The sequence below is a fragment of the Mesoplodon mirus genome (assembly GCF_964341445.2).
Source record: "Mesoplodon mirus genome assembly, contig: HAP1_SCAFFOLD_690, whole genome shotgun sequence".
Classification (NCBI taxonomy): Eukaryota; Metazoa; Chordata; class Mammalia; order Artiodactyla; family Ziphiidae; genus Mesoplodon; species Mesoplodon mirus.
Window position 1 is genome coordinate 116,917 of NW_028295341.1, and position 26,904 is coordinate 143,820.

A 26,904-nucleotide genomic window follows, 5' to 3' on the forward strand; every position below is an offset into this window, starting at 1 on the left:
TGCAAAGTAACAATTGTTACGACAAACAGTAAAGAATTATAAGAAGAATAATCACATGCCTGTCCCAACAAAGAAATATCCTAAGCTCCATCTCACCATTTCTCCGATTGGCCTTTCACAAAATACAGTCCCATCAGCTGAATATAGGTTTGTCAAGTAACTGTGAGTAAGACTGAATTAAACAAAAATAAATCAATTCCTTCCTCCAAAACTTTTCAGAGTATGTAATGAAACAAAGTGAAACTTGAATTTCATGTCGGGATGTAGAGTACAGTTCTTCCCAAATGCTTCTGTCTTGTAACTACATTAACATCATCTAAAACCAGTGTTCTGCAGGACAGAGTTTGTGAAACGCTGCTCTCATCGTGTAAGATATCAAGTCTTTCTGAAAATCCATTCTTCCTTCTGCCCTTTCTCCTGTTGTCCCTGTCACCTGGAATGTCTGTCCTAAGCTCCACCTGCCAAAACCCTACCCATTTTTAGGATCCAAGAGATAATAAAAGGCTTACATTACTGAAAGGCAGAGAAAGAAATCCCTTCCTAGGGATAAGAAAAATTGTAAAGTATACCACAGTGACCTTAAGTCTATGAATGTAACTACGTTGTGTTACTTGGAGTTCTGTAAAAGTCAATGTGCTACAATATACATGGATATGAATGTTTGATCTCTTACAAGTAGAACTTGCTGATAACTTTCATCATGAGCGAAGTTAATGATTAAGGGAGCCATTGTATTTGGCTCAGCCCTTATAACTAGGGAATATTAAAATTGGAAACGTCCCTAGATATTAGCAAATCTATCCACCTCCTATTCTAAGTAAGGAAACTGAGACCTTCATAGATTGGATACTTATATTAACAAAGGAAAAGGATATAAGATTGGCAGACCTACCTTTTAGATTAAGAATTTTGAGATTTTTATAGACTACTAGGACATTATGTCCACTGATATTGAGACAATGTGTTTCTTTTATTAATTAATTAATTTATTTTTGGCTGTGTTGGGTCTTCATTTCTGTGCGAGGGCTTTCTCTAGCTACGGCAAGCGGGGGCCACTCTTCATCGCAGCGCGCGGGCCTCTCACTGCCGCGGCCTCTCTCGTTGTGGAGCACAGGCTCCGGATGCACAGGCTCAGCGGCCATGGCTCACTAGGCCCAGCTGCTCCGCGGCATGTGGGATCCCCCCAGACCAGGGCTCGAACCCGTGTCCCTTGCATTAGCAGGCAGACTCCCAACCACTGCGCCACCAGGGAAGCCCCGACAATGTGTTTCTTAGTCATCATTTCCTATTGCACTGACCAAGCGAGGTGCCAGTCAGTAGTTGTACAAAGGGAAAAAGAAAACTTTAGAAACTCCCAATTTATATACACAGGGAAATTCATCATTCATGTTATTTAAGCTAACTGGATGCAGTTTATCAGCTACATTGAGGAATGGTGAAGTGAAGTGTCTTTACAATTAACATGTTAGTTTGTGTCATGACCTCCCTGGTGTTCAAGTGAGTTAACGGTTAGCACTCAACTAGGCACTTAAGAGTCCATTATAAATCTGGACTAAACATTTATTTGTGGCATCTTTATTCTTCTTTGGTGCCCTTAGGCAGAATTAGCCCTCTTATGTTTTGATAAATTCAAGTATTAAACAGGGCTAAGGTTTCACAAGTTCTTTGGCCTAAACATGGGGGTAAGGGAGACCAATGAGCTGGAGTACTTCTAGATTTAAGAATGGTCAGATTGAGGAAGAAGAGTCTTATGCCAGAGGTGAAAGAAGACTGATTATAATTACCTATTTTTAAAAATTCCAACCCTTTTCAATGTTCTAAAGTGATCAGGAAGTACATGGGTATGCTAGGAAGTAAGGGAGTCAAGCAAGAATATTCTCTAAGAGTTTGTGGATGGCAATGAAGAGGAAAGGAAGATAGAGACAATCCTGGAAAAGGTTTTGGTTGGCCATAATAATGAAGTCAGAAGGAGAAGAAGAAGAAGAAGAAGAATGACACATGCAATGGGAAAGAGAAAGCAAGAATAGAGAAGCAAAAGGGAGAATAGAAAAATGAGACAAATTTGGAGAAGGAAATGAGGAAGAAAACTGGGTGAAAGAAGGAAGCACTGATGGTAGACCACTTGACACTCAAACATTAACACGATGCACATTTAAGATGTGCCATCAACGGCCATGGTCATTACCCTCAAATAGTTTACAGTATGTGTTTCAGAGACATTTATAAATTGAAAATGCCATTAAAATAAGTGCCAGGGTATAAGTATTCATGGAATTGTATGGGAGAATAAAAAGTCCCCCATCAAAGAGCCTTCTGAGACATCGGAAAAAAAGGAAAAACCTAAAAAGCATAAGACTCTTCCTATTTTCATTTCCAATGATACATCCCAATCTTGATGATCAATCAGCGATTTAAATATCAACTATAAACACAGTATTTTATGAGCTGCTATGCAGTATACTATACTAGAGCAATAGAACAGAGAGGACCTCAAACCCTCTGTTCCCTCAAATTGAAAGGCACGCTTCCTGACCTCTCCAGACCACTACTGGACACAGGGAACACACACTAATGTTTCAGGACCCCAACCAGCAGTCACCTGCTTAGTGATTACTTCCATGACACACCCTCACTAACACCACTGACTTTCCTGCTCCTACGGGACATGACACATATTTCCTATTTTAACACATACCACAGTGCAATATGATTGCAGGTAGATGTTCTAACAATTGAAAGAGAATGATGACTTTTTTGCTCTTTACATCTTGTTATTTCCCTACTCATAATATTTCTTGAAGAGAAACCATAAAAATATAAACAAACACAAAAAACAGATAATATACAAAACGTGTGCTTTGCACCTTAACACAAACTTAAGTAAAATTAGTTCTGACAGTATCCGGCATGACAAACTTCCATGGTACAAATGAGAATGGACCAAGGTTTGAGCAGGTACAGGAGACAATCCAGGCATGAACACCACCAAGGAAAGGTAGACAGGAAGTAACATGGTGTGTAGGAAATCACGAGACCAGTCTGATGGGAAGATACTTAAACAAGACTGAAACTCATTTTCTAAACCTCCATCTCCAATTGGACAATTCGCAAGACACAGGTGCACCAAAGTGGCCAAATATTCAATCCCTTTAATGGGGAGGAACAGTTTAAAATTTTATAAATTTAGTTTGCCCAAAAGCAACTGTCAAATGTTGGCAGGACACAATGAAGGCTTACCTTTGTTAACATAGTTCAGTCTCTCTCTCTCACAACTAGCCCACTTGGCTCCACGTTCCTTAGCGCACCCGATGCACTTACACAGCATTGATGGGCTTTACACAACTGGAAGCTCACATCTTTATTTCTTATTGCAGGAACACAACATCCGGAAACTTTATTTCTATCGGAAGCTAAAGCAAAATTACTGTAAAATGAGTCATTTAAACCATACATTTTATCACCGTTAAAAAGCATCTGCTCTGTGCTAAGGATTAGAAATGACTCCTGTCCTTAAAGCCTCATTAAGGAGGAAGATCTATAAAGTCAAAATTTCAATCACATGAGATAAAGCACAGAAGTGCCTATGGAGGCCAAAAGTTGTATCTAAGTGACGGCTTCATGATAACCCTGAAGTACAGTCTGGAAAGATGAGGCTATGCAGAGGTGGAGTAGGAGGTGCATTAGCTGCAGAGGGAACATGTGTGAAAAGACACTCAAGCCTGACTCCTGCTGGGCACTGTAAATACTGCAGGTGGGGATGACCAAAGACCAGGGGTCCAAGTGTGAGAAGAGACAGAAATAAAAATAGAGATGTTGGCCCAAGCAAGCCTGGGAGAGAGCATGGCTTGTATCCCACAGGTGATGAGGCCTGGGGCTACCACTGGCTGAGTAAGGGTGCCTCCGCTGATTAGAAAAAGGCGCCCCGCAGCTGAAGGACCGACTAGATAAAGGGAGTGATCACAAAAAGCTCCCCTTCCTCAGGGCCAAAGAGCCCCAGGAGGCTTGGCAAAGCACAGTTCAGATTACAGGCCTCTGTGCAGAGCACACGCTGGGCGGCTAGTATGCACTAACTCTGTGTGGGAAAGCCATTAGCAGCATTATTTTAGGCATATCTTGTCATGTTAGAAGATCACTCAACCCGAGTAGGCAGATGAACTTAGAGGAACTGAGACCAGGGGCCGCGAAACCACCCAGGAGTTTCTGCCATAGTCTGGGCAAAATGTAATGTGGATGAAGAAGCAAATTTAGGAGGAGGCCAAAATTTACAAGCTAGACCCACTGGATGAAAGTCATAAAGAAAGTTCAGGGAAGGAATTCCGAAGAGAATGGGCTCTACAATAAATTTTTCTTACATTCAATGTAAAATATTAGGCAAAATTAAGTACAGTGGCTTTTAAGGTCCCTTCCAGCTCTAATTTCTTATGATTTCTAACTTATTACTCTGGTTAAGTAAAGTCCCTTCAGAGGTACAGAACAGTTCCTACACCTGAATGGGATGCAAAGAATAATCTGACTTCTCTTCACCAGGGGATGAGTTGAACTGTCCTTGCAGAAGAGGTAACACATGGTGAGAACCCCAGATCCTAGAAAAGGGCCAGGCACACGATAAGTATTCAGCTTTTTGAAAACAAATGAACAATCATTTCCTCTCCTAGATCCTCACACCCCTTCTCTGCTGGCTGCTTTCTTTCAGCTTATAAACTTCCTCAGTATACCCACTTAAAAAGCCCTCAGACCTATGATTCTTTGGATCTTCTTGTGGGTAACCTAAGTCTCTCCCATGCCTTCAAACACCTCTCCTCCGCAAAAGCACAGATCTGAACCTTGGGCCCAGACCTGTCTACCAGGCCCCTCTAAAGCACTGAAGATGAAGTAAGATCCTCTTCCCACCCCCAATACCTTCCTACTGTGCTCTGTATCTCTCAAAAAGATGCAGCTGTAAACTGTCACCCACGCTTGCTGCCCTCCCTTTTCTAACTGGTCACCAGGCCCCACCCATTCTCTCTCAGATCTGCAAAATCCAGTCCAACCTTTTATAACTTAAGTGGGAACCTTAGATTACAATTCACCCTGCACCCAATCAAGTGCCTTGCACATGGAGGTCCGAGTAAGTCTCTAAACCAGAAGTCCATCTCACTGTTCTTCAGGGTTTCCCACAGCCTTCAGGATAAACATCTAAACTTCTGACAGGACAAACAAGGCCCCCTTCTCTTGGGCCCCACTAAGTTTCCAGTATCAACTCTCATTTCTTTCCCAAACCCTGAGTTCCAGTCCTATACCTTAGTTTTGCCATATTTTCTTATATTTCTCAAACTTTGACACACACTGCTCCCTCCTGCCACCCCAGGAGCTTCTACATATCCTTAGAAAGGATGGCACCTCCTCCAAGAAGCCTACCCTGAACTTTCCCTTCCAAGATTCTGTGCTCTGCAAAGGGGAAAGGTGGGGGGGGGGATACATTAGGACTTTGGCGTTAACATAGACACACGACTCTATATCAAATAGATCATCAACAAGGACCTACTGCACAGCACAGGGAACTCTACTCCATAGCCTGGAACAAACTGTGCGGGAAAAGAATCTGAAAAGGAATGGATACATGTATAACGGAATCACTTTACTGTACACCTGAAACTAACACAATATTGTACATCAACTATCCTCCAACAGAAAATAAAAATTAAAGAAAAAAGAGATTCTGTGCTCTATAGCACCAGAACTCACTTCTTCCAGAGCACTGACTACTGTGCTTGTGTTTACCTGCCGCCCAGTAGAAGGGAAGATTACCTAGGGCAGAAGCATCGTCTCCAGCAGCCCTTGGTTCTGACAACTCATTCAAGTGCCAGGATACTTTACACACATAACCTGCTTAATTAATTCTAAGAACCCACAGAAAGAGTGGTTATTAATGTCATTTTACAAGTGTGGGGATTGCAGTTCAAAAGTAACCTGCCCAGGCCACAGACAGCATAAGCCCTGGAATTCAAACCCTAAGCTGCCTTCACACCAGTGCTCTTTCCACTATATGATACGACTACTGAAAAACAGATTTTTTTTTCCTGAGCCCTGTTTTAATGGAAAGGAAATAAAGCTGGGATATACCAATTTCCTAATCACTTTGGCGTGTACCAGGCAAAGTCGTTCAACAGACCAGGTAGTATCTGTGGAACAATTAACGATGCTCCAAACTGTCCTAAGTCTTCTACATTGTAGGGTCTACAAGCATTAACACAGTTCGACCTTGTAACCTCCAGAGAGAGTGAGTCCTGTTGAGCCCATGCTACAGATGAGAACACTGAGACCTAGAAGCCTTAGAGCACTCGGCCGGGGTCACCGAGCCGGCAGGAGTCCTAGGCCGCACGCCCCATCTAGCGCACGCACACCCGGACACTGGGCACCGGTTCTAGTGCCCACCCTCCACCTTGCACCATCTAAAACCCCGCTTCGCAGCACCCACACAAGAGCCCCTGGAAGCGGGAAGTACAAAGCTGTCTCAAACAGATGAACCAGTTTGCAGGGCAGAAGTTGAGACACGGATGTAGAGAACAAACATATGGACACCAAGGGAGGAAAGCCGTGGGGGGTGGGGATGGTGGTGTGCTGAACTGGGCGACTCGGATTGACGTGTATACACTGATGTGTATAAAATTGATGACTAATAAGAACATGCTGTATAAAAAAATAAAATAAAATTCAAAAATCAAAAAAAAAAAAAGAATACTGTCTACTGTCCTCTGCGCCCCCTGGAACACTCACTGTAAATATCCAGGAGGTGCTTGCAGAATGAATGAATCCATGAACAAACAAGCTCACTCATTTCAAACGTGCAGTCACATGCGAAATCTGACCTTCTGACAAGTTAAGCTTCTGGAAGGAGCCCATTTTTCTTAATGTATTCAGCATCGAGTCATCACAAAATATGAACTCTTTTTTTTTTCTTTTTTCCTTTTGCGGTATGCGGGCCTCTCACTGTTGTGGCCTCTCCCGTTGCGGAGCACAGGCTCCGGACGCGCAGGCCCAGCGGCCGTGGCTCACGGGCCCAGCCGCTCCGCGGCATATGGGATCCTCCCAGACCGGGGCATGAACCCGTATCCCCTGCATCGGCAGGCGGACTCTCAACCACTGCGCCACCAGGGAGGCCCATAAAATATGAACTCTTATAAAGTACTGGCCCCTCACTTCCCATGAGAAAGCAAAATTCCTCAGCAGGGAAATGGGAGGGTAGCAGACATTACCCGCAAAGCTTTAGGAAGGCTGCGGCTCGCTGAGCACGTCACTAGGGCCCCTGACCGCCTGCCTGGTAGTAGGACAGACACACCAGGAACGGCTGCTGACCGGCAGAAAGAGCGCCCGGCCAGGCAGGCAGCACACCCCGCACCCTGCCAAGCGAGGTCTGGCCAGCAAGGGAAAGACGCTCTCCACTGCAGAACCGCCCATCACTAGAAAGCCAGGTCCTGCCACGGCCTGGACACACGAGGCCTTCCTTACAAGGGTTACACATCTGTGGCCTTGCTCTGCCTCGAAGAAAAGACAGTGACGGCGACAACGTGACCATCTCCAGATGAACTTTCAACTTCGTTTCAAGTGCCTGGGTGCTGGGTCACAGTGGATTTCTAAACTCTTCCAATATTCAAAAATACCAATTTCTAAGATGCAGAAGGGGTGTTAAACATACACTTAGCACAGACCCCAGTCCCACTCCTGAGTATTTTCTCAAGTGAGGTAAAAACCCAAGTTCACATGGAAACCTGCCCTGGGATGTTTACAGCAGCTTTATTCCTGATCCCCTCAAAACTGGAAACATCCCACAAGTCCTGCCACCCGCACGCGAATGGACAAACGGAAAATGGAATACAACACAGCCAGAAAAAGGAGTGGCTTCTCATACCCGCAACAACAGGGATGACGGACTTCCCTGGTGGTCCAGTGGCTAAGACTCCACACTCCCAATGCAAGGGGCCCGGGGTCCATCCCTGCTCAGGGAACTAGATCCCCCACGCCGCAACTAAAACATACTGCACGCGGCAATGAAGATCCCATGTGCCGCAACAAGACCCAGCACAGCCAAGTAAATAACTACCTAAATAAATATTTAAAACAACAGCAAAAAAAACAAACCCGGGAGGAATCTCGCATAGGTTTTGCTGAGCCAAAGCAGCCAGAATCAAAAAGCTACATGCTGTTGTTCCGTTTATCTGACTTTCTGGAAAAGCCAAAACCTTCGGGACATTAGTGGCCAAGAGGCTAGAGGCACCCTGGCGCCAAAGGGCAGCAAATGGGATGACAGGATTGCTCTGCCGCCTGATGGCGATCAAAACTCCTACAACTGTGCACTACAAGTGAACTACGCTTCACGGCTACTAAGGACACACAAATTAGTACATTTTGAAAAATGCGCCGGCCAGCCATCCCCTGCATGACAAGTGCAGTAAGAGGGGCGGGGAGGCGAGGCAAGTGGATCAGCTGGAGTTCTGAAGGTTCTCCCCACTTTCAGTTTCCCTCCCCTGGCATGTCTCCCCGCCCAGCCCACTGCTGCTCAGGCCGCCCACCCGGGCCGCCTGGAGTTACCCAACCGGAAAAGCCAGAGCCCAGGCTCAGCCGCGCCTCCAGGCACAGGAAGGGCAAAAATAGAAAGCGCCAGTGCGCAGTGGAGGGCTGGAAACCCTCGGACCTCAGATAACTGCGGAGAACCGGGGCTCGGAGTCAACATCGGCTCCAGGCGGTCCCAGCGTCCCGACCCCGGCCGCGACACACTTTCCACAAAACTGACACACACGCGCGGGTCGCGCGGGCTTCCCCGCCGGGTCGCCTGGAGGCCGGTCCCCCGCAAGCTGAGCGCACGAAAGGGCGCCCCAAAGGCGCCGGCCCAAGCCGCCCGCTGCGCTTTCCCTCCGGAAGGTGGGCTGCGGGGCCCAAGCGTAAACCCGGAGACAAGGTACACGCGCACCACGCAGCCACAGGGGACGAGGGGCCGGGCGCCCACCTGGCCGGACACCCTGCATTTCTGCAATCACCGGACTTGTGTGTAAATTTCCCTTTGGCGTGTCATTTTCCAAAGGCCACTCAAGATCAGGGGACAGCACGCCTCCTCTCCAAGTGTCCTGCCAGCCCACCCACTCAAGATCAGAGGGACAAAATGCCTAACTAAAACAAAACAAAACAGAAACACAAAAAACTGGAGAGAGGGAGGAAAGGGTGCCCTCAAAAAAAAAAAAAAAAAAAAAAAAAAAAAAAAACCTAAGCACGTTGACAGCGCTAAGAATAAACTACCAGGCAAAAGAAACCCTACATGTCAAATCCTAAAGTACAGAAGGGCAAGCCCGCCGGCAGTCCAGGCCCGGGGAGACCGGGGTCCCCAGCCCTGCAGAGCCAACCGCAGACCGGCTCGGGCGCCCCTCAGAAGCCCGGGGTCCCCGCGGCCGAGTCTGCGCCCCCGGCCGGCGCCGGCTCCCCTCTGCCCACCCTGCGCGCGGGGGCTGGAAAAGGCCGCGGAGAACCACGGCGGGGCGGGAAGGGGGGCTCCAAAGAAGGTCTGGCGACTCGAGTCGCTCCGTTTCTCGGTGGGCTCAGCGCGCGCCGTGGGGGAAGAGGGGCGGGGGTCCGGAAGGAGGGGACCGGTGGCACTTACGTAGACCGGCAGCGGCCACGGGCAGACGGCGGGCTCGGCCCCCACGAGCGATTCCAGCCTCAGCTCCAGCTTCTCCCCCATGTCTTCGCGCGCCGCCCCCGCACCGTGCTAGTCTGGCGGTTGGGGGAGGGGCGCGGCGCTGCCGGCGGGGGCGGGGCAAACAGGCAGGCGGGCAGTGAGGGGAGGGGGCCTGGCCTGGGCCTCAGCCACCGCCGCCGCGCTCCCGTCCGGCCCCCGGCTCCCTCTTTGTGGTCACAGGCCCCAGGCCTCCAGCGCTGCTGCGAACTCGGGCCTGCGTGAGGCGAGCACAATGAGCCGGGGACCGGGCCGAAGCACTCGCGGCGCGCGCGGCCCACCCTGTGGACACGCCCGCTCTCACGCACGCACGCACGCACGCACGTCTTCGGCTGCCCCCAGCCACACCCACCGGCCCGAAGTGGGGACCCGAGGAGACCCCTCGGGGCCTGGGGTGGCGGGTTCGACTCCCGCCCTTGACGTACCGTGACACCCCCCCTCCCCCCAATAAGAAGACTATAATTCCTCATTAAATATGACAGCTGAAATCCCGGCTTCTGTTCACAAAAATGCCGTGTATTTAGCCTATGCTAGGCACCAGACCGCGGACGCTCAGTACTGGCAAAAAAGGAAATGCCCTGCCCTCATGGCACTGCCATTTTAATTGGAATAGTAGGGACAATGTTCAAGGGAGAAAATAAAGTGTCATCATCGACACGGGGATGGTTAATCTCATGTGCACACTGCGTGGGGCCCCGGCAACCACAAACATTATTCCAGATGTGGCCAGGAAGGTATTTTTCAGAAGAGATTAACACTGAAATTGGTCCACTTTGCGTAAAGGAGACTGTCAGTGCCGCGGCGTGGGTGGGCCTCGTCCATCAGTTGAAGGACTGGAGAGAAAAATGAGGTTCCCTAGAAAGAGGGAACTGTTCCTCCAGTGGCCTTGGGACATCAGCTCTTCCCTGTGTCTCCAGCCCAGAGTCCTGCCCGGACTTGCCTGCCTCACAGTCACATGAGTCAACTCCTTAAAACAAAACTATATATGTAAAAATACTGAATATATACAAGCCTATTAATTTGTATATGTGTGTATACATATTATATATATGTATACACATGTTTATATGTGCGTGCGTTTGTATTATATGTGTAAGTACTATATACAGTATACATACAAGCCTATATATTTGTGTGTATATATTGTATACATGTATGTATGTGTATATATATAGTATACATATTATAAATGTGAACATGCTGTATATATACACACACCCATATATTGATATATGGGTGTGTGTATATATACAGTAGATGTACGCTGTACGTATGTATGTATACAGTGTATATTTATATATAGGTGTGTATATATGTTGTATACCTGTATGTGTATATGTTGCATAGGTATTATATGTATATATGTATATACTATATATAGACACACTTGCATATATATTTATATGTGTATGTACATGCGCATATTTACATATAGGTGTGTATGTGTGTGTATACATTGTGTATATGTATGTGTATATATCTTATATATATGATATATATGTATATATATGATGAATTTATATGTACAGTACATATATTTTTATGCTACATGCTTTTATATGTAGGTGTATATATGTGTCTATATGTATGTATGTGTATTGCATATATTATATATGTATGTATACTGTTTATATACACATCTAAATATCTTTGTATGTGTGTATATATGTATGATATATATGTACCTAGGTGTGTCTATTGCATATGTTATATGCATGTGTACATACTGTATATATACAAACTATGCATTTTATATGTGTGTATGTATAGTGTATATGTGTATTGTATGTGTGTATACATACTGTATATATACAAACGATGCATTTTATATATGTGTGTATATATGTATGTGTGTATTGCATATACTATATGTGTATATGTCTGTATGCATACTGCATATATACACAGCTGTATATTTTTGTATGCGTGTACATATGTATGTGTGTGTATATACACACACACACCCTATGGATTCTGTTTGTCTGGAGAAGCCTCACTGATACAGACACTTATGACAATTGAGCACCTGCTCTCTGCCAGCCAGGGAGCCAAACGCTTGTCTTTTTGGTGTCTCCCTTAAGTGTCACAAGTCCTGGGAGGGAAGGTGATGCCGCTCCTACCAGTTGAGGTGCCTCAGGGTCAGAGAGGTGCACAGGGCGGGGGGCTGGAGCCTGGTGGAGCCCAGGTGGAGTTCTAGCAGCAGTACAGCCGAGCAGTGCCACTTCCCCAGGTGCTTCACACAAAGATGCCGAGGGAGAGACAGGGTCTGAAAGAGGGGATGAGGAAGCTTCCATGGGTCCGCAAGCCCAGACCAAGGCTGACTCGTCAAGGGTGTTAGAGGTCAGGACTGTGGTTTCCCTGGGGGTGGGGTTACACAGAGCCATTCCCATTCTGAAAAAGTATCCATTCTGCTCTTGTTTGTATGCTTACCCCCCTCCCCCAAATCTTTTAAAAACAGATTCTCTTGGCTGCTGGGAGCACACATGGGGAAGTTGTGTGTGAGGGGGTGTGATCCAGGGGACAGGGAGGATAAGCCCCCCACTCGTAGGGCCAGGGGTGGCTCAGCTTTGTGAGCTAAGGATGGCCCGCGAGGTCCCAGAGAGAAGGGTCCCTACTCCGTCCCTGCTCCGTGCATCCCATTCCCAGCCTGAGAAGCCCAGAGCTACCCACACACACACACACCAGGGAGGAGAGCCAGTCACCCTGGCTCACAGGCTGTGGCTCCAAGGCTCCTGGCACTAGGAGCTATTTTCAGCTTTCATGCCCTAGGACATGGCCAGAGCTATTGTCTCCGGAAACTCTCTGTCTCTCGCCCACCCTCCCTCCCTCCCTCCTCCGCCTCTTCCCTTCCCGCTCCAGCTGTCCTGCCCTCCACCCTGCATTTCTACACAGGATGGCTCACAGACAGCTGCTCCCCGTGTCCACCCGCCACCATTCGATGGATGTCAAAGCAAGCCCTGGGGACTTCCCTGGAGGTCCAGCGATTAAGACTCCGAGTTTCCACTGCAGGGGGCGCGGGTTCGATCCCTGGTCAGGGAAATAAAATCCCACATGCTGCACGGCACAACCAAAAAAATAAATGAATAAAAAATAAAGTTAGAGGTTGCGAGTTCACTTAACCTGCGTAGCGCCCTGGGTTCTCATTCTCTGGTTCTCGGCCTGTGAGGTGCTGAATTCCGGGTCTACGGAGAGAGACCAGATGGTGTCTGCACCCTGGAGAAAGGAAGCTCAAGAGGAGGAGAAGTGGGCCCAGCACATGGAAGAGGACCATCCCTGACGACCACCACTGGCCTTGCTTATGGTGTCTTTCAGCTTCAAAAGTGGAAGCACCTGAAGCTACTTTGTTCAAGTTTCCTGAATTTCTGGGAAGGCCTGGTTTCCCCAAAGGAACGATTTCTGGTAGAAGTCTGAAGGTCTGACCCAAGAAAAAAAATCCAGTATAGCCAATGAATTGAGGACAAGAAGTTTTCCAATCAGGTTATTACAAGATATTGAGATCGCTCAGCCCGAACCCAGCGAGGCCAGTGCCCCCTGGACTCCCAGTCCAAGTGAGAGCTCTCTCCCATGGTCACTGTAGAGCTCCGACTCTGGGGCAGTGACGGCAGGCCGGAGCAAGGGCAGCCAACGTTTGGTGACGCCGCTTCCGTCGCCCACCTCCACGCAGCCACCAGCCACGACTCAGGCCCACCGTGCCCTTCACCATCAAGTGTATCCAATTTAGCTCATCAGGTTTAACTGGCTTCTGGTGTGCCCAAAGGCTAAGTGGGGTGTTTTGAAACCTATCCTCATCACGAGGGGAGTAAATGGACCGAAGAGCTGAATCTTGGCCTTTCTTCTTAATTTGAGCTGCACTTACTTCACTGTGCATGGTCCTCTGAAGCTCGTGCCGGGCGGCCTTTGAGATGATCTTCTGAAGTCCTAGACTTTAAGAAGAATGACAAAGGCTCTTGGTGCTGCAGCCAGGAGTCAGGGCTGTGCCTCTGAAGTGGGAGAGCCAACTTCAGGACACGGGTCCACAAGAGACCTCCCAGCTCCACATAATATCAAGCAGCGAAAATCTCCCAGAGATCTCCATCTCAACACCAGCACCCAGCTTCAGGCAACGACCAGCAAGCTACAGTGCTGGTCACCCTATGCCAAGCAACTAGCAAGGCAGGAACACAACCCCACCCATTAGCAGAGAGGCTACCTAAAAACATAATAAGGCCATAGGCACCCCAAAACACACCACCAGACGTGGACCTGTCCACCAGAAAGACAAGATCGAGCCTCAACCACCAGAACACAGGCATTAGTCCCCCCCACCAGGAAGCCTACACAACCTACTGAAACAACCTTAGCCACTGGGGACAGACACCAAAAACAACGGGAACTACGAATCTGCAGCCTGCAAAAAGGAGACCCCAAACACAGTAACATAAGCAAAATGAGAAGACAGAAAAACACACAGCAGGTGAAGGAGCAAGATAAAAACCTACCAGACCTAACAAATGAAGAGGTAATAGGCAGTCTACCTGAAAAAGAATTCAGAATAATGATAGTAAAGCTGATCCAAGATTCTATTTCCAAGATCCATAATCTTGGAAATAGAATAGACAAAATGCAAGAAACAGTTAACAAGGACCTAGAAGAACTAAAGATGAATCAAGCATCAATTAAAAACACAATAAATGAAATGAAAAATACTCTAGATGGGATCAATAGCAGAATAAGTGAGGCAGAAGAACGGATAAGTGAGGTGGAGGATAAAATAGTGGAAATAACTGATGCAGAGCAAAATAAAGAAAAAAGAATGAAAAGAACAGAGGACAGTCTCAGAGACCTCTGGGACAACATTAAACGCACCAACATTCGAATTATAGGGGTTCCAGAAGAAGAAGACAAAAAGAAAGGGACTGAGAAAATATTTGAAGAGATTATAGTTGAAAACTTCCCTAATATGGGAAAGGAAATAGTTAATCAAGTCCAGGAGGCACAGAGAGTCCCATACAGAATAAATCCAAGGAGAAATACGCCAAGACACATATTAATCAAACTGTCAAAAATTAAACACAAAGAAATCATATTAAAAGCAGCAAGGGAAAAACAACAAATAACACACAAGGGAATCCCCATCAGGTTAACAGCTGATCTCTCAGCAGAAACTCTACAAGCCAGAAGGGAGTGGCAGGACATAATTAAAGTGATGAAGGAGAGAAACCTGCAACCAAGATTACTCTACCCAGCAAGGATCACATTCAGATTTGATGGAGAAATTAAAACGTTTACAGACAAGCAAAAGCTGAGAGAGTTCAGCACCACCAAACCAGCTTTACAACAAATGCTAAAGGAACTTCTCTAGGCAAGAAACACAACAGAAGGAATATACCTACAATAACGAACCCAAAGCAATTAAGGAAATGGGAATAGGAACATACATATCAATAATTACCTTAAATGTAAATGGACTAAATGCTCCCACCAAAAGACACAGAGTGTCTGAATAGATACAAAAACAAGACCCATATATATGCTGTCTACAAGAGACCCACTTCAGACCTAGAGACACATACAGATTGAAAGTAAGGGGATGGAAAAAGATATTCCATGCAAATGGAAATCAAAAGAAAGCTGGAGTAGCAATTCTTATATCAGACAAAATAGACTTTAAAATAAAGACTATTAGAAGAGACAAAGAAGGACACTACATAACGATAAAGGGATCGATCCAAGAAGAAGATATAACAATTGTAAATATTTACGCACCCAACATAGGAGCACCTCAATACATAAGGCAAATACTAACAGCCATAAAAGGAGAAATCGACAGTAACACAATCATAGTAGGGGACTTTAGCACCCCACTTTCACCAATGGACAGATCATCCAAAATGAAAATAAATAAGGAAACACAAGTTTTAAATGATACATTAAACAAGATGGACTTAGTTGATATTTATAGGACATTCCATCCAAAAACAACAGAATACACATTTTTCTCAAGTGCTCATGGAACATTCTCCAGGATAGATCATATCTTGGGTCACAAATCAAGCCTTGGTAAATTTAAGAAAATTGAAATTGTATCAAGTATCTTTTCCGACCACAATGCTATGAGACTAGACATCAATTACAGGAAAAGATCTGTAAAAAATACAAACACATGGAGACTAAACAATACACTACTCAATAACGAAGTGATCACTGAAGAAATCAAAGAGGAAATTAAAAAGTACCTAAAAACAAATGACAATGGAGACACGACGACCCAAAACCTATGGGACGCAGCAAAAGCAGTTCTAAGGGGGAAGTTTATAGCAATACAATCCCACTTTAAGAAACAGGAAACATTTCGAGTAAACAACCTGACCCTGCACCTAAAGCAATTAGAGAAAGAAGAACAAACAACCCCCAAAGTTAGCAGAAGGAAAGAAATCATAAAGATCAGATCAGAAATAAATGAAAAAGAAATGAAGGAAACGATAGCAAAGATCAATAAAACTAAAAGCTGGTTCTTTGAGAAGATAAACAAAATTGACAAACCATTAGCCAGACTCATCAAGAAAAGAAGGGAGAAGACTCAAATCAATAGAATTAGAAATGAAAAAGGAGAAGTAACAACTGACACTGCAGAAATACAAAAGATCATGAGAGATTACTATAAGCAACTCTATGCCAATAAAATGGACAACCTGGAAGAAATGGACAAATTTTTAGAAATGCACAACCTGCCAAGACTGACTCAGGAAGAAATAGAAAATATGAATAGACCAATCACAAGTAATGAAATTGAAACTGTGATTAAAAATCTTCCATCAAACAGAAGCCCAGGACCAGATGGCTTCACAGGCGAATTCTATCAAACATTTAGAGAAGAGCTAACACCCATCCTTCTCAAACTCTTCCAAACAATATCAGAGGAAGGAACACTCCCAAACTCATTCTACGAGGCCACCATCACCTTGATACCAAAACCAGACAAGGATGTCACAAAGAAAGAAAACTACAGGCCAATATCACTGATGAACATAGATGCAAAAATCCTCAACAAAATACTAGCAAACAGAATCCAACAGCACATTAAAAGGATCATACACCATGATCAAGTGGGGTTTATTCCAGCAATGCAAGGATTCTTCAATATACGCAAATCAATCAATGTGATACACCATATTAACAAGTTGAAGGAGAAAAACCATATGATCATCTCAACAGATGCAGAGAAAGCTTTCGACAAAATTCAACACCCATTTATGATAAAAACCCTGCAGAAAGTAGGCATAGAGGGAACTTTCCTCAACATAATAAAGGCCATATATGACAAACCCACAGCCAACATTGTCCTCAATGGTGAAAAACTGAAACCATTTCCACTAAGATCAGGAACAAGGCAAGGCTGCCCACTCTCACCACTCTTATTCAACTTCGTTTTGGAAGTTTTAGCCACAGCAATCAGAGAAGAAAAGGAAATAAAAGGAATCCAAATTGGAAAAGAAGAAGTAAAGCTGTCACTGTTTGCAGATGACATGATACTATACATAGAGAATCCTAAAGATGCTATCGAAAAACTACTAGAGCTAATCAATGAATTTGGTAAAGTAGCAGGATACAAAATTAATGTACAGAAATCTCTGGCATTCCTGTACACTAATGATGAAAAATCTGAAAATGAAATCAAGAAAACACTCCCATTTACCATTGCAACAAAAAGAATAAAATATCTAGGAATAAACCTACCTAAGGAGACAAAAGACCTGTATGCAGAAAATTATAAGGCACTGATGAAAGAAATTAAAGATGATACAAATAGATGGAGAGATATACCGTGCTCCTGGATTGGAAGAATCAATATTGTGAAAATGACTCTACTACCCAAAGCAATCTACAGATTCAATGCAATCCCTATCAAACTACCACTGGCATTTTTCACAGAACTAGAACAAAAAATTTCAAAATTTGTTTGGAAAAACAAAAGACCCCGAATAGCCAAAGCAATCTTGAGAACGAAAAACGGAGCTGGAGGAATCAGGCTCCCTGACTTCAGACTATACTACAAAGCTACAGTAATTAAGACAGTGTGGTACTGGCATAAAAACAGAAAGATAGATCAGTGGATCAGGATAGAAAGCCCAGAGATAAACCCACGCACATATGGCCAACTTATCTTTGATAAAGGAGGCAGGAATGTACAGTGGAGAAAGGACAGCCTCTTCAATAAGTGGTGCTGGGAAAACTGGACAGGGACATGTAAAAGTTTGAGATTAGATCATTCCCTAACACCATACACAAAAATAAGCTCAAAATGGATTAAAGACTTAAATGTAAGGCCAGAAACTATCAAACTCTTAGAGGAAAACATAGGTAGAACACTCCATGACATAAATCACAGCAAGATCCTTTTGGACCCACCTCCTAGAGAAATGGAAATAAAAAAAGCTTTTGCACAGCAAAGGAAACCATAAACAAGACCAAAAGACAACCCTCAGAATGGGTGAAAATATTTGCAAATGAAGCAACTGACAAAGGATTAATCTCCAAAATTTATAAGCAGCTCATGCAGCTCAATAACAAAAAAACAAACAACCCAATCCAAAAATGGGCAGAAGACCTAAATAGACATTTCTCCACAGAAGATATACAGACTGCCAACAAACACATGAAAGAATGCTCAACATCATTAATCATTAGAGAAATGCAAATCAAAACTACAATGAGATATCATCTCATACCAGTCAGAATGGACATCATCAAGAAATCTAGAAACAATAAATGCTGGAGAGGGTGTGGAGAAAAGGGAACCCTCTTGCACTGCTGGTGGGAATGTGAATTGGTACAGCCACTATGGAGAACAGTGTGGAGGTTCCTTAAAAATCTAAAAATAGAACTACCATATGACCCAGCAATCCCACTACTGGGCATATACCCTGAGAAAACCATAATTCAAAAAGAGACATGTACCAAAATGTTCATTGCAGCTCTATTCACAATAGCCCGGAGCTGGAAACAACCTAAGTGTCCATCATCGGATGAATGGATAAAGAAGATGTGGCACATATATACAATGGAATATTACTCAGCCATAAAAAGAAACGAAACTGAGCTATTTGTAATGAGGTGGATAGACCTAGAGTCTGTCATACAGAGTGAAGTAAGTCAGAAAGAGAAAGACAAGTACCGTATGCTAACACATATATATGGAATTTAAAAAAAAATGTCATGAAGAACCTAGGGGTAAAACGGGAATAAAGACACAGACCTACTTGAGAATGAACTTGAGGATATGGGGAGGGCGAAGGGTAAGCTGTGACAAAGCGAAAGAGCGGCATGGACATATATACACTACCAAACGTAAGGTAGATAGCTAGTGGGAAGCAGCCGCAGAGCACAGGGAGATCAGCTCGGTGCTTTGTGACCGCCTGGAGGGCTGGGATGGGGAGGGTGGGAGGGAGGGAGATGCATGAGGGAAGGGATGTGGGAACAGAGGTATATGTATGACTGATTCACTTTGTTATAAAGCAGAAACTAATTTAAAAAATAAATAAAATAAAAAATAACGTTAGAGTGATGAAACATCCCTAGTGGTGCAAGGATGGGACGTAAAGCTCTATGGTATAGAATGAAGGTCCAGAAGGAGATATGTGAGAACCGGATATGACAGAAAGTGGGGAAATTAAGGAGTTTCCAATAAATGGCATTTGGACAATTGCATACCCACGTGGGAAAAAGTAAACTAGAAAAAAAAAAAAGCAAGCCCTGGTCAGGTGTGACCTTGGGCCCAGGGCCATTGGCACACGTTGTCGTGTGGGATGTTCTTCCTTAGACTCCTCCCTCCCTCCTGTGTCACTTTCCCCGCCAGGTAAAGAACTCTGCCTGGTCAGTAAGACCCTAGAAGTCCTTGGCCATTGCTATTGCAGTTGGAATTGTTACTGTTTACATAGGGTGACCAACACCCACCCCCAGTTTGCCCAGGACCGCTCAGGTTTGAGCGCTGGAACTGTGGGGAAACCCTCATTCCCAGGGAACCCCAGAAGGCTGGTCAGCCTATTTAGCATGGATCTCTCACTTGATCTCCCAAACCCAGAGAGCCAGAAAGGGAATCTCCCCCCTCCTTCCATGGTAACCTTCATTCATTCATCCACTCATCCCTTTATTCAACTCCTTTATTCAGCAAGTATTTATGAAGCATCTACTACACATCAGACACTCCTCTAGGTGCTGGGGACAGTAAACTGAGAAGGTGTCATGGATTACATGGGGATGATGTCTCGGAGACCACTGCAGGGCAGGGGAGGTGGGAGAGGGAAGGGGCAGTTCTAAATGCAGGCTCTGACGGGATTGGGGCGGACCTTGCCCTGGGCCAGGCTGGTTGCTTCAACACAGCTGTCCTCACCCAGGGCCATCCTGCCCCCGCCTCCCCCAGTTTTTTGGTGATGTCTGGGAAAATTTGTGGTGGTCACTACTGGGGTGGAGAGGCCCCTGGAATCAAATGGGTGGGGCCAGGGATGCTGCTAAACCCCACACAGTGCCCAGGAGGGGCCCCCAGCAGAGGATGACCCGCCCCAAATAACCCCAGTGCCGTGGGGGAGACCCTGCACTAATATTATTCAGACCCGCTGGTGCCCCTAGATTCCTGCACAGGGAGGGACTCTAACCGGGTCACCTGGGTATCCCGAGGTGACCTAGAGTGGGGCAGCCAGGAGGGCTGAGTATCGGGGGTGAAATGATAAATCTCTGTGCCCACTCTCCCCACTACACCCCAGGGTCGATGGCCTCTATCTCCTCCCTGTGCAGGTAGCTTTTCCCTGAGCCATTTCTTCTTGTCAAGGTCCCTGTCGCAGCTTGGGTTCCCCGAAGATGACGTTGAGAGCAAGGATTGGAGTGCAGCTGGTTGATGTCAGACGTGCAGAGAACAGATACAGCTGCCATAGGGTCCCGCAATTCCACTCCTGGGCGTAGACCCGGAGAAAACTCTAATTCAAAAATATACATACAACCCTGGGATTTCCCTGGTGGTCCAGTGGTTAAGACTCCGTGCTTCCAGTGCAGGGAGCATGGGTTCCATTTCTGGCCAGGGAACTAATATCCCACATGCCTTGTGACAAGAAAAAAAGAAAGAGAGAAAGAAAGAAAGAAAGAAAAGATACATGCACCCCAATGTTCACTGCAGCACTATTTACAATAGCCAAGACATGGAAGCTACCTAAATGTCCACTGATGGATGAATGGATAAAGAAGATGTGGTACATATATACCATGGAATATTATTCAGCCATAAAAAGAATGAAATAACGCTATTTGCAGCAACATCGTGGATGGACTAGAGATTATCATACTAAGTGAAGTAAGTCAAAAGAGAAAGACAAATATATGATCTCACTTATATGTGAAATCTAAAATACGGCACAAATGAACTTGTCTACGAAACAAAAACAGACTCACAGACACAGAGAACAGACTGATACGGGTTTGGGTCTCTCAGGGCCTTGGCTGTTTTATCAGTTTATCAAGCCTCTCATGAACCATGCTGAGTCTGAAGAGTTACTACGATACAATTTGATTTTACAGCACTATCCCCAAAATTTAAAAACAATCTCAAAAGCAAGCCAATCCCCCACTCCTAGAAGAGTCAAACTAGGCACATTTTTGTTCCCAGAATCCAGTACAGAATTTGACCAAAGAACATAGCAGAAACTCAATGGCATTTGAGAGAAAGAGAAAGTCTCTTTGGTTTTAGCCTCACTAGGATGTCCATTAGTCTATGCCATTTCTTTGAAATTTCTGACCTGCAAACCTCGAACCAGGAGGAATCTTTTAGCCTGACGTTGATTTGTCACCATGAATTTGCCATGTGCAGTGCACAGCCCTGAGCATCTATCACACGTGGACTCTTGAGCTATCCTTCCTGTTTGATGACCTTGTGGTTCATACTGCAGTACTGAACTAATTATGGGTTCTGTCTAGTGACATGACACCTCCAGGTCTGAGGCGTAGATTTGACAGTCCTATGCCGCCATGGCCATTTTCACTGCCTTCTGCTATGGAACTGCCTAGACCAAAGGCAGCTGCCTTGAAGAGAACATTTCTTTCTCCAACATAATTGACAAATCCAGTGTCAGCTTGGGTCCACATGTAAGGGGAGTCACTTGAGCCTACGGTAGACCATATGTGTCAATGCCGACAAGTTCTATAAAACATGTTTTCCTTACAATTGAGTCTTTGTCTCAGTCAAGCCTGCTTGGGAAAAACTGGACCTGAAGGGTACAGTTGGCTGTGGCTGCTATTGCAGCAGCTGGCTGATGGACAGCTGCCTGAGACGTTTCTGCCCTGTAAACTCCTGCACATTCTCAAGTCAAGTGCCAGGTATACTAAAGACCCTCCAGGTGCCTTATTCATTCCACTCCAGGTATTGCTCAGTCACCTGCAACTCCCTAATGCCCCTTTTCTTTATGTCAGAACTTTACTTAAGTGGCTCGAAAGAAACAGCCACTTTCCCACACCATAAGCTGCAGCCATCAGCCAAAATCAAAGTATCTTACGGCTGGTAGAGTGGGTTGGATGGTGGCCCCCAAAAGGATATATCCATGTCCTCATCCTTGACGGTTACTTCATTTGAAAAAAAAATGTTTTTGCAAATGTCATTAAGGATCTTGACATGGGATTTCCATCTTATATTATCTGGATGGGTCCTAAATAGGATGACAATTGTCCTTATTATACAAGAAGGGCAGAGGGACATTTGAGACACACAAAAGAGAAGATACAGACACAGAAAGGGGGTGATGTGAAGACAGAGACAAAAACTGAGTGATGTGGCCTCAAGCCAAGGAAGCTGGCAATCACCAGAAGCTGAAAGAGGCAAGGGGTAGAATCTCCCCTAAAGCATCTGTAGGGAGAGCAGCCTTGCTGACACCTTGATATCAGACTTCTGGCCTCTACAACTGTGAGATAGTAAATTTCTATTGTGTTAAGCGTCCAAGTTTGTGGTAGTATGTTACAATAAGCACGGGAGAATAATACAGCATGTCTTAAACCTTTTCTAGGCTTCAGCAGTTTACTGCACAAACTTAAATATTTTCAAACAGTCAAAGGTCCCAACATCCCACCATACATTAAAGACCAAGGCACTGGAATACCTTCCTTGGCAGTACCAAAAGATTTTCCACATGGACATTTTCCTCTCCAAAATGTCTGCTCCTTTCTTTTTATTTCTCAGTGTTCCCAAGTAATGCACCAAATGTTAGGGTCTTTTAATTACCTTTCAGCAGCTACAATGCCTTAATTCCATTTGGTTTGGCATAAATTAGAAAATAAGAGAAATGATGGAGGGCCGAATATTCCTGTTACTGTTGATAACCCTGGCTTGAGAATCCAGTTTGAATGAAATGATCACATAACTGAACCCCAGAATGGGGCAGATTTACTAACTAGTAATACACAGAATGAGAGAAACAGAAGACACTCACTCACACTCTCAAGGGAGAGAACAGAATTAGTCAAGGCAAGCATGCTCACTTAATTCTTTTCAAGCTTTCTATATAAGTCACTTGATCACCCTGGGGCAGAGTCAGTAAAGAAGCAGCGCTGATAGGACCCTACGAGCTCTCTTGACAGGACTAAAACATCACGAGCAGGAAAAGAACATTCCCTCACTCCCCACCACCACCACCCCCAGCAGTAAAAAATGATCATCCACATTGACAATGTAAAAGAAATCAGAAGCTACGTTAACTCTGATTTACTCTTAGTATACCAAAAGCTTATCAGGAGCCTTGTGCAAAAGCGTCTTGATTGGGCTTCTCTGGTGGTGCAGTGGTCCGGGAAGATCCCACATGCCTCGGAGCGGCTGGGCCCGTGAGCCATGGTTGCTAAGCCTGCACGTCCGGAGCCTGTGCTCCGCAACGGGAGAGGCCACAACAGTGAGAGGCCCACGTACCACAAAAAAAAAAAACCCAAAACACCCATCTTGATTAGTTGCTAATAAAAGTCTTTAGAAGCAGAACCCTCCACATGCAGTAAAGGGAAGATGCAGACCTGTATGCTTCAGGATTTTCTCACCAAAACCCCACACAATTCCTTTACTATTCCAGCCAAGTATGGCCTAGCCCTACCCTTATCCCTGTTTTTCTTGGTGTAGTAATAAAGAAACATAGATGGAAATAAAGAAGACATGTCAGGTAGAAAGATATAAAATAGTGGGGAAAATAATATGTGAAGTCAAGTACCACCACCATTTACTAGCAGTGAACTTTCAGCACCAACATTAATATTTTTTCCTGTTATATCTGTAAATGATAATAACTAATGTGTACATAACAATTTTCAATTTAATCAAATCTCATTTTTATAACTAACTACTTCACAACAAGTAACATGCTAAGGCAACATCAATAGATGAAAAAAGGTAGTCCCTGGCCCCAAGGAATGTTGCCCAGGAGAAGACAGATATATGTAAAAAATACAATTATAATACAGTGTAGCGAGTGCAGCAATCAGGCACGCAGAAGTGCAAGGGTAGCAAAGAGGAGCGTGTGATCACAACACTCAAAAGAAGACTGCACAAAAGACATAATATGTAAACTGAGGTTTGAAAACTGAAGTGGGTTTCCCAGGTGCCCCATAGGGAGAAAGGAATTCTTGGAGGAGGGAAAAGCATAAAAGAAGACAGTGAATTGTTCATATAATCCAGAAGTGAAGTAGGCAATGGCAGGAGAAATGATTGGACACAGGCGTCATGAATACTTGCAGGTCTGCATTTTAGCAAGTCCATTCTAAAGGAAACTTTGAGGATCAACTCGGGGGCGGGGGACAGTGGGGGGACAGAGCTAGTCATTCCTGCCAGAAACACTGGAACCAGTTTCTACCAACCCACCAATAGAATGACTTCAAAGGCAACATGGTATCACAGAAAGGGCTTGTTCTTTTGTTTGTTTGTTTTTAGTTCATTAGGCCTCACTTAAAATTCTGATTCCACAATGCACTTGCTTTGGGATCTTGAACAACGCTCATAACCTCTGCAAGTTTCAGTATAGTAAGTTTATGTGATTACCTTCATCTGTAATATCCCTGCGTTGCAATCTTAATGGAAACTCAAGTTCAGGTCAAAGACAAGTTTCTCTGTGACTTCTCCTCCGAATTGATTCAAAAGCCGTCTCTCCCATCCTCATATGGCTTCTCTTATGGAATCTCATAAAAACTTCTAAGACCTCTTTGGGTTTTTGTTGTTGTTGTCTGTTTGTTTGTTTTTTAATTTAAGTATAGTTGATTTACAATGTTGTGTTACTTTCAGGTGTACAGCACAGTGATTCCTTTTTCACATTCTTTTCCCTTATAAGTTATTACAAAATATTGAGTAGAGTTCCCTGTGCCATAGAGGAGATCCTTGTTGTATCTATTCTATGCCTTCTTTGAATGACCGTAGCACTTGTTGTCTGTATCATTTTTATGTCTCTGGTTGCTTTGTGACTGAAAATGAAAAATTTCTATTTGTTCATGTCCTGGCCCTTCCTTAAAAATGTGTTCATTTATGTATTTCATATTTATTGACTACATCTTAGACACCTTGTTAACTGCTGGTTCTAGATGTTAGTAAAATATAGACCTTCCTGCTCAAAAGGTCGCAGTATTTGTGGGAAAACAAAAAAATGAACAACCTATGTCTCAAAGAGCTTTGTACTTCCCAAAGAGAACACACCTAGTAGGTACAATAAATACATGTATCATACATAAATGTATAAATAGTTAATGGGATTGAAAACTAGAGATAACTGCTTTTCGATTCTGAGGAAATGATGATTATATTTCACCAGGAGCTCAACACCACTCTGAGAATGAGGGCTTAACCCCCGTCCTCACTCACTGCATCGCTTTTCTGTATAAAAATACACACGTCTGTATATACGCTCTAGAAAAAGGCTTATCTGGCATGAATTTCAGATAGCAAGAAGAAAACTTCAAGAGGTTCAGAGAAGCATCCGGAAGCTCAGATGATTGGCACTAATACAACTTGCTTGACAGGAAAATAGAGCTGTAAATCTCACAAAATTAGATGATCTTTGAAGAATTTCAAAACCTCCTGCTATTAATTGGAAATCCTAGAAGAACCGCTTCTTTTAAAGCATACTGATAATATGCTTTACAGCTTAATATTCAGAAGCCTATGTTTTGGCTAAGTGAGCTTCAGGAAAGAAGGAAACTTGAGGTTCAGTTCCGTCTACTCTGGAACCTCTGGTCAAGACATCTACTTCTGTGCTCAGCCATCTTATCACCTGTAAAATGGAGGCAACTCTAAGAACACATAGTTACACAGATGCTGCACAGTTTCACGTGTCATTGTCCTCATTTGTTTCAGAAAAACCAGTAACATCTAAGCTACGACTGCAAAGAGTGCAGTGTTCCTTGGGGTCATCTAGTGCAGCTCCGTCAAAGGAAAGAAAAGGAAAGGGGCCTAGAATAACTATAATTTTCCCAAGAGGACACTATTATTTTATGGTAAATCTGAGTCAAGAACCCTGATCTCTTTGATGCCATTCCATTGTTCTTTCATTGGGTTCTGAACATCCCAGAGAAAGAAAGAGAAATAATACTCATATGTGCTGTGTCACTGGTACAGGATGTGGCAAGATTGGAATTGGAGAACTACATATTAACAGGTATTTGGGAAATTCTTCAAACTAATTAAGATATATACCAGGTCCATAAAAAACAGTATGTTTTCTCAAGATGATTCTGTGGAATGAACAGAACTGGTAACTGAAGGTGTCTGTGTGCTGCAGTTCCAAACAGGATGGGTGAATGCTTGTCTTCTGGCACCTTGAAGACTCCACCCCAACATACACATTAAAATAAAATTAACATTTCAACTGGGTCATACTTAATTCTGCATGTTCTTGTAAGTCAGCAAAATATTCCATATATCATTTAAGTTGTCACTCAGTTTTTTGTTTTTTTTTTTGCGGTACGCGGGCCTCTCACTGTTGTGGCCTCTCCCGTTGCGGATCACAGGCTCCGGACGCGCAGGCTCAGTGGCCATGGCTCACGGGCCTAGCCACTCCATGGCATGTGGGATCTTCCCGGACCGGGGCACGAACCCGTGTCCCCTACATCGGAAGGCGGACTCTCAACCACTGCACCACCAGGGAAGCCCCATATCTGATTTTTGTATTAGGACTCTTCTAATTTTTTATATACATTGGAAAATAACTCATGTCTTTCTAAGGTGTATA

General features: G+C 44.5%; 1 long non-coding RNA gene across 2 annotated transcripts in view; it reads right to left on the reverse strand.

Moving 5' to 3' along the window:
• The window catches only part of LOC309797529, a 54,091-nt gene extending 44,166 nt beyond the window's left edge, over positions 1-9,925 (reverse strand). For both annotated transcript variants that reach the window (XR_014292689.1, XR_014292690.1), the window contains exon 1: positions 9,629-9,925. This is a non-coding gene — a long non-coding RNA (uncharacterized lncRNA). The remainder of the gene's footprint in view (positions 1-9,628) is intronic.
• Between the last annotated feature and the right edge of the window lie 16,979 nt (positions 9,926-26,904).